General features: G+C 35.4%; 1 long non-coding RNA gene across 1 annotated transcript; it reads left to right on the top strand.

Annotated features, from left to right (window-relative positions):
* The first annotated feature begins 458 nt into the window (after window positions 1-458).
* On the top strand, window positions 459-1,086 carry LOC136971459 (uncharacterized). The gene is made up of 2 exons (XR_010880169.1): window positions 459-834; window positions 906-1,086. It is a non-coding gene; the product is annotated as an uncharacterized lncRNA (long non-coding RNA).
* The last annotated feature ends 8,385 nt before the right edge of the window (window positions 1,087-9,471 follow it).

Here is a 9,471-nt window from a genome sequence, read left to right as displayed (position 1 = left end):
AGACCGTCGAGCGAGAGGCAGCGGGTGGTGACGACCTTCCCCCAGTGCGTGTGGCGTGGCACTCTCCCGGAGGCGGGAGAGTTCTGAGTCCATTCCACTTGGCCAAGGTCGTCAGGGATCAGCCAGCCACAGGCCTTGTTGTGGAAGAGTACGAAGTGACAGCAGCTCCGACTCCTCTTTTTGGGTTTCGTTGTTACTTCGTATTTTCGCGATGCCTGCCTCTTCGTCCACGCTCGCGACGTCGTCGCCATCGTCTTTCGGAAGTCGGAACGGGGAAGAATCGGAGGAGAGCGCCGCCGAAGTCGAGGGACCGCGGTTTTGTTGCTGCGGGTGGCTGCGTTTCCCTTGGCCTAGGCGGTGATCCTCTTCGATTTTCCCCAACTCGTCCTTTGCACCCGGATGCGACACTTTTCACCCGGACTCGACACCTTTTCCCGGACGTGACTTGTCTCCCGAACGTGACACTCGATAGACGACAACGGATTTGACTCCCGATTGTGACCACCCGGACGTGACACGTTTACTCACCGGACGCGACATTTGCCGACCTTTCTTCCCAAACAGCTGTTACGAGGATTGAGCTTCCGGTTAGGTTAGGCTAGGCTAGGTCAGGTCCTTCGCTCTCCTCATGACACTGTTCGGGAAGAAAGACTAGCTGATACAGGTAATAATGTTGACCTTAGATAATAAATGAATGAACTTCTTCTTTTCTCACTGTCTTTGTGTTTTGTAGGAACATTTGGGAGGGAGATACTTCTCCCTCCCCAACTTTACCACGAAGAGGACGAAGTGGCCATTTATCGTACAAGTGAATATTTTTCGAAGTCTCCGATGGTAAGAACTCTTTCGTTTCATTTTCAACACATCTTATTCTCGTACGTAATTTACTGTTTTTCTGTTTTTAGACATGCCGAAGATGTTCTTCGATCACACACACACACACAACACACACAACGGACATAACATCACTGTACACGAAGATATACACCGTTTAACCTTTACTCGAATTCTCGCACTCACGCACTTACACGTCAAGCGCCTCGTTCTGTGTATGTAATTCGACACAATGAAACAACCCGAACACTCGTTTCCGACAAATCCAACCCCTGGGTCCTCGTCCCGGGAAGTGGAAACGCCAATTTTAAAGATTAAAATACTTTAAATTGGCGGCCGAAGGGGCTCTGGTAATCACACATCTTGCATGGATTAAATGGAATTTCACACATTAGCATCAATAATCGTTTTGTGATGAATTTTTCTGTTAAATTTAGTGTGGTAAGAAATTATCTGCGCACAAATCTCGCTCGTATTTCAGTATTGCTAAAGAACGCACCCATATAGTAGAATTGATAATTATCGTATATCGTATTGTTTCACCAGATGGCGTTACTTTGCATCATTAGCTAGAGCCCTATATAAACAGAGTATGGCCACTCTAACGTATGGACGCCATTTTGAGGCCAAAGTTGCAATGTCACAGTACTGCTTAGCATTTAAATGAGCAATGTTAGTTAAAAAACAGAATTATATTCAGAAAGAAGTTATATTAAGTTGCACATTTTTAGAAATAATTTTTTAATTATGTTTCGGAATAATTGTAGTTTATAAGTGATGGACAAAATATATAACAATAATAGGGCTAGAAGCAAAAAAGTGAAAATATTAAAAAATTATATTTAGTGGATCACATTTATTCACAGCACTATTGCAATATAAATACAGTCAAACCTGTTTTTTATGCGCTCTTTTTATGTGCGATTTTTATTTGTGCGATTTTTTTAATGCGAATTTTTAATTTGTGCGGTATAGTTGGCGACTAGTCTCGTGCGATTCGTCATGTCTTACGTTGACTTATTATAGCTAAATAAACTTATTATAGCATAAATGCACTTATTATAGTAATATTATTGCATGAATATGCGAAAAATGAAATAATTTACTTTTTAAGTCAACAAAACACCACCTGGACAAAAATATGTCAAACAGACGATAGACCAGACGATGCAGTCAAGTGCTGACATCTGTTGTCAATAAATTCTATTTCGTACGGTTTTGAGTTATTTTCTATGTGAGACTTTTTTTATGCGGTCCCTGTTGACCGCATTAAAAAAATATTTTTTAATTGTGTCGCGAAAACTATTATTTAGAGCCATTCGTGAAGTTTCGTGAGATTTTTTTTATGCGTTTTTTTTAATGCGGTCCCTATCCCCCGCATAAAAACAGGTTTGACTGTAATATGAAAAATATGTATTTAAATTTAAAAATATAATAACTAAAGATAAAAATTATTTTAAAAAATCAATAAAGTTTATTTTTCAACAAGAAAACCTCAAGTAACGTAGTGTAACATAGTAACAAATAGTGATTCTCTGCATTTTTTGCAAGGAATGCAGATAATTACTAAATATCAATAATTTATTAATAAATAAGGGTAATTTCCCCGTTACAGGAGGTGTTCTGTAGTCGTCTTTACAATGTCCGTAAAGAGGAAAGAGGCAAGCCTTGTTCAATTAACATTTCATAGCCTGATCTTCCACAAGCAAATTTTAACTGCAGAGCCTTTCTTATGTATTATTTTGCCATTTTATTTTCCGTGTTGACACGTTTCCAAGGGCTGTTATTTGATCAGGATTGAAAATTAATTTATGTTTGTACTCTGTGTGTTGACTCTAGACTTTAATTTTCTTATCTCTTCATAGAGATCATTATGCTTTTCCTGCACTCTTTTAACTCTATGTAATGCATTATGCAATTGAGATTACAATTCATTAATTTGTTTTGATTTTGGTGACAGTGGCTGGCTAACAAGATTACCGGAGTCTTGAAATACTGGACCAGATGTCTCATTGTCTTCATCTTCATTCGTGCTTTTACATTCTTCAGCATTTTCTTCAAAAAGAATCAAAGTATGCAATAAAAAAAATAGAATATTTAATAAGAATATTTTAAATTTATATTATAAATATACCTGTACTGGGCTGCATAGATGTCATAGGAGATAATTTGTAGCATAACTGTGGTCCAAGGTCGGATCTATACGCTCACAATTGTTTCTATGCCCTGTTTTTGATTCAGAGCATCTTCTCTTAGGTGCAGGTCTGTGAGAAAAAAGTGTAGGACGGCATCAAGCTTCAGCAATCTTCTTCCATCCTTCCTGTGATTCTCACACTGATCTTTCTCAAAATGAACCTATGAGAGTTAATTGTAAATATTCACATCACTAAACCAATATACTTATAAAGGTTAAAATGTATTAACAGACTTAATACTCTTTAGCTTTAGTTTATTAATGTGCAATGTACAATTAAATAGGTAGGCAAAGCAGAAGTCCTTTCTCATAAAAATTCTGATTCTTACTCATAAAATTCTGATTCTTTCTCATAAAAATTCTGACAAAGTAATGCATGTTTTCCAGGAATCCATAATTTCTTATTTTCATCCAGCCTGTTTACTTTAATCGCCAATGCTTTTTTTCCTAGCTTTATCACTTGGAAATCGATGCAGTTTGAATTTAGGAGCTCTATTTTGAGCAATTAATGGCTGATCAACCCGGCATGATCTATTTTTATGTGGTAGCTTTAAGAGCGATATAGATGTATCGATAGATCTAAAGGCTAAAATAATAATTTCTAACGTCAGTATAGCAAAGTAAGAACTAACTTGATGTTTAGAATCTATTTTAGATTGGAACTACCTGGTATATAAAGTTTCGAATCCTGTTATTTATCGTAATAAATAGCTGATTGACACTCACTTGTCATAAGCGGATCGGAAGCTGGCCTCATAATGGCGTCCACAAACCACGTGATCGGCAGTAGCCAATCATATTTTGACCCCCAGTTGACCATACTCTATTTATAGAGGGCTCTATCATTAGCTAGAGTTAGATTACCTATATTATCAGAGTAGCCACACACGAGTCATCGTCGTCACGTTCTGTCAAATGCCATCACGTGGCCTGTGGGTTTACATGAAGAAATGACGATTTTTCATATTAATAAAGCATTTTATTCGTGTTTTTATTCAAGAATATGATGGGTGGATGAATCTTACAGGCTCGATAAGTTTTAAATCTCTAGCATTAGTATTTTTAAATAAAAAATATTTGTTTACTTATTAAAAAACTTCTAGATCGATATTCCAAACGTTATGTTACGGCAAACGTAAGAAACCAGTCAGTAGTTAATGAAATGGATATTCGGCTTGTCAAAACTACTACTGTATTTACTAATTTGACAGGATTTAATGTTGGGATGTGACAGTACAGACAGCGACGCGTGCTTACGCGACATTGCGAAGGTAAAGCTGGATGTTGGCCTGACGTAACTCATCTTTTCTCTCTCGGGAAAGCTTTTGAGGGTTTTATTAATAGTCTTTTTGTATTTTTATTTAACGTCCCGTCTTTATACTGTAAAAACTATTTATTTTTTTTTTTTTAAATAAAGTTATAGTAGTTCTTACACTGGCTGGAGTAAAGATGTGTTTCTTTTATGTGTTATTTCACCACATAAAACTTTTAACATCGAGGCTATTATATCGAATTACTTTAATATAGTAATCAACCAAATAAAAACTATCGTATTTGTATCCATATTGCAATATTGTATGATAAAAGTAATTTAATAAAATTTTTTTACAAGTTTAAAGCTTTTTATATCTGCATAATAATTACATAAGTTCATAGTAATAAAGCATATCAAGATCAAAAGGCTATGCGGATAAAATATAAAAATTTATTAAATGAACAATATGGAACTGTTACAAATAAAAATGTATTTTGTTACATCAATGTTGTAACTGGTGTTGATGAATATGGGGAATAGAATATGGCTTAATTTTGTAGCTTACTCATGGATTTACTTGCATATGGATTTGCTAAATTTTTAATTTTTCTTTTGCTTTTTATTTTTAACATGAAAGAAAATCTTGTCACATATTTTTTTTTTAATTTATGGCAATCTGGAATATGGTCATTTTTAATAAATTTGTTAAATTTTTCCAAATAAATTTTCTTATATCAATGTTTTGATTTTCCACCAACATTATAATATTGGTGGAAATATCTTCCACATCTAAAACATCAAAAGTTTCATTATTACAAAAAAACAATTTTTTTTTAAAACTTTTAATTTCAACTAATTTTGAATATTCTAATACAGGACTTTCTTTGGATCCTACTGATGTAATACATTTGTTACAGGTTTTTGAGGTTTGTTCTATACTTGTTATTAAATAACCAGATATATATATAATAGATTTGTTTCTGCATTGTTTAGAGGCATATTTTCAGCTTCAAATTTTCTGGTATAACAACTTTATCATATTAATAAATATAAATATATCTTTTGTATGTTCTTTAGATAATGTATCATGATTTACAGAAATGTCTTTAGCTGATGTGGTTTCTTCTATAAATGTTGAAGATGTTTCAAATTTGTTGATGGTGTAACAGTAGTATAAATAGTATGTACTAGAGAAGTAACTTTTGCACTTGTTTTATAACAGTCCAGGACCTTCCTTTTGGTGGTTTTCTGCGAATAAATTTGTTTTGTGAATGAAAACAAAGTTGGAAAGGCATTATGCTTTAATTTCTTCTTCCCATCAACTCTCACTTTTCCCCACATTTGTGGTTCAAAATGAACTTCACACAAACAAGAATTATTTGTAGGTTTTCAATTTTCTCATGTATACTTTTTTAGCCCAAATTTTTCTCCAAACAGGATCTGTTGGAAAACATTTCATCGATATATCCTTTTACAGAAGAATTAGAACAATTAAAAGCTGAACATCCAAGTATTATTTCAGTGATATCTGCATAATAAAATTAAAGGGTATATTCTAAAACTGGACTCAAAATGACTTTTAAGATACCTTTAATGCATTCAGCAGAATAACAATACAAAAATACTAGTATGTATAAAGAATCATTTGCATAATGAATTTTTATATGCCTTCTAAATTGTATTAGCTTTACAAATTATATTTTAAATAATCACATATTACCAAATAAATGACTGCCTTTCAATAAGGTAGTGTGTCTTTGTATTGTTATTGTGCAGGATGTATTAAAGAAGTCTTACAAGTAATAGAATTAAATTTGTTTTGAGCAGGATAACAAACTAATTTTTTAGGTACTACAGTACATGTAAATGTTTAGTTTTATTATAAATAATACTTTTCTATAGCAATATTTTTATATGTTTAAGGTCTGTAACTATATCTCTTTCATCTATATAATTTATTATGTTAGAACAAAACTATAGTACAGCATAATCATTACAGTACTCCAGTCAGATAAGCTTCATTCGCTGGAACACTAATTTTTAGGTTATTCTAGCAAAAGAAACATGCAAAATATAACAATTTATGCTTAATTAAACACAAAAAGTTTTTTAAATTAAACATAGATATTCTTCGTGGGTGGACGGTTTTCTAAGAAGCAATAATTTCGGAAAAATTAGTAGAAAATAAAATTTTGGTTATATTTTGCTACCTTACACTAATTTTTGTACTTCTTTTTGTACAATACAAACAATTATATATATATATATATTTTCGTTTTAATAACATCGCTTAAGCGGATATCGGATCTAATGTAAACAGATACTCTAACTATCGATTTTTTTCATTTGTTGCCTTAGATTAAAGCTTAAATATGAACGTAAACATAAAAATACACCAAATTCATGCCTACTTGTTGTCAAATGTGTTCAAAAACTTCTAGATTTCTTTATAAACGACTTTAAAGAGCACTTACCATTCAAAATACACAGAGCCACGCGAAACTTGGACAGAACATGGCGGATTTAAGCACGTGATACAACTAACCAATAGAAAATTTGACAACCCATTGTCGCTACTCTGATAATATAGGTACTCTAGTCTCGTCGTTCCTTCCTTCCACTAGCTCTATACCATCATAGTCGGCCATGTTGTCCGGTCGATCAGTCTGACAATCGATGGGAACTAAGATTTACTAAGATATTAATTATTTATTAATTATGATAAGGCTACATATGACACTAAATAGTTCCGAACAGTGGAAATGAATTAAAACATTTATATAATTTTCAAAATGTATACTATATGTGCCACTATTTACTTTCCTTCTTTATTTATTTACGCTTTATACTGACCTTCTTTATCCTGGGAGAGTTGAATTTCAAAAAATCCTCATGTATACCCCACTAAAACGCAGTCAAAAACACTAAAAACCTCATCTAAAATAGTACAGTAGAAGCCGAGTTATTCACGGTAATGCTTAAAGGAAGATGCACACATGTGGCACGGGAAGGAAAAGCGGTGTCGCAAACGCATATTCCGCCGCGCGGAAGCGCAACCACACAAGCGGCAATCTGCTTACATAACATTTCGGCGTATGCGTTCAGTGTTCAAGATGGGCGAACGATATCGACTGTCGCTATCCATATGTTTACAAATTTTGTTTTGTACGGCTTGCTTTATTTAGCTAGAAGATTTTGTCGAAGATTCGAACGAAAGATTTTGGATTGAGATATTTTCTTGGATCGAGGAAGAAACAAAATACGCTTATTCCTCCATTAAGATCTCTCGATAAAGAATACTATTTCGAGTAAGACTCGGTTCTTTTGTTCTTTAAATTAGCATTTATGGGTGTACTATAGATTACCACCTATGGAATTTCAGGACTTTGATTATATATTTGAACTCAGGGGACCGAGACGAGTTCAACGGTACCCTATTTTTGGACCGGAGACAAAAAATAAAAAAGTTACCATACTTTTTTAATGCTCTCACGAAGACGGCACTATAGTTGCTAGTACTGCCATCTTGCGATAAAGTCTGCAAACCATGACGTCGGACTAAGGCTTTTAATCACGTGACCATGAGGTCACGTGATTAAAGCTTTTACGATGAGGGGTTTTTAACGGCTAGTGGAGTCGCGGCCTAAGGTCGTCTCCAGTAGGGTTAAAACACGCGATACGAGAGAGGAGAGAGCGACGCGACTTCCGATCATCGCGCGATCGCCATTTCGGTTAATGTTACTTATGGCAGCGAACATGGCGGCCGTTCCCACTGTTCGTGCTCACCGACTGACCTCCCGGAGGGGAGCCGCCGGCAGGCAGCCACGTGCTAAACGTCACTAGTTACTCCGTATTTTACGGGACTATAAGACGCACTTTTTTCTTCGAAAAAATTGCCTCCAAAATTCAGGTGCGTCTTATAGGTATTTTTTTTAAAAAATTGCTTAAAAATTAAGGTGCGTCTTATAGTCCGTAGCGTCTTATAGTCCGTAAAATACGGTATTGATTCACGGTAGTTCTTGAACAAAGTAAAAAAATAAGGGGGAAATGTCTACTAAAGGCAATTTTAACGGCACGCGACGCGGACTCCCGATCGCGATAGCGAGGCCGACTTAGCGGAGAGAGCGACGCGACTCCCTATCATCGCGCGATCGCTGGAAAAAAGTATGATAACTTTATTATTTTTCGTCTCCGGTCCAAAAGTAAGAGTACCGTTGAACTCGTCTCGGTGTCCCGAGTTCAGATATATACTCAAAGACCCGAAATTCCATAGGTGGTAATCTATAGTACAGGTATCCCCGAAATTATATATGATTATTTGTGAGAATTTGTGTTAAATTGTATTATCCTTTATTCTGACGTTAGTTATCTCGGTTAACCGCATCGAACTTTCCGCCATTAAAATACCACGCGATTGTATTTTCTCACGTGACTACCAGACGAACTATTATTGGCTGATAGAAACGCGTCGCCGCAAAAGATAAAATTCAACCAACTTTTGCGGACGAGAAAAGGGGCACAAAATCGACTTCTGCGACGAGAAAAAGTGACGTCATTCTGCCGCTTTTTCCTTGCCGCGCTGCATTCTGTGCAGCCTCTTTTAATCCTCTCTCCTCCCCAGCGAGGGAATTTTTGAAAAAATACCTAGTGCAAGTGCTCCGCCCAAAGTGGAAGGTGTGACATGAACTTTTACATATCTCTATTAATTTCAAGTTTTATTTACAGTAGAGAATCGAAAATCGGAATCAATTGGTGACTGGGGTTGTTCAGATTAGTGATTTGTTCCGATTACCGATTATGTACGAATAAATATATTAATCTGTCCGATGTTCAAATTTTTCTCCGTTGCGTGTCGCTTCGTGTTGAATTTTTGTCGATTTTAAGCCTAAACGAAAATTTTTATAATAATAATCGAGGCTATCGTATCGTTAAAAATTATTTCTGCATTTTGTACAAACAAAATAATATATTGAAGAATATAAAAACATAAAAAATTATACTTTAGAAGTAAATCTAGTATCAAAAACGTTCGATCCAGCACGACACAGTCCGACTGAAAATCGTTCCGATTACCGGCGATTCCGATTACCGGGGTTCCGATTAACGACTCTCTACTGTATATATTTTTTTATCAGTCAGTGCCGTAACCAGGGCGGTGCCAGCGGTGCCCAGGCACAGGGCGCAGACC

The sequence above is a fragment of the Centruroides vittatus genome, unplaced genomic scaffold (assembly GCF_030686945.1).
Source record: "Centruroides vittatus isolate TY-2023 unplaced genomic scaffold, ASM3068694v2 contig_2563, whole genome shotgun sequence".
NCBI lineage: Eukaryota > Metazoa > Arthropoda > Arachnida > Scorpiones > Buthidae > Centruroides > Centruroides vittatus.
The sequence above is the reverse complement of the archived record's forward strand: the minus strand, read 5'-3'. Positions and strand labels throughout refer to the sequence as shown.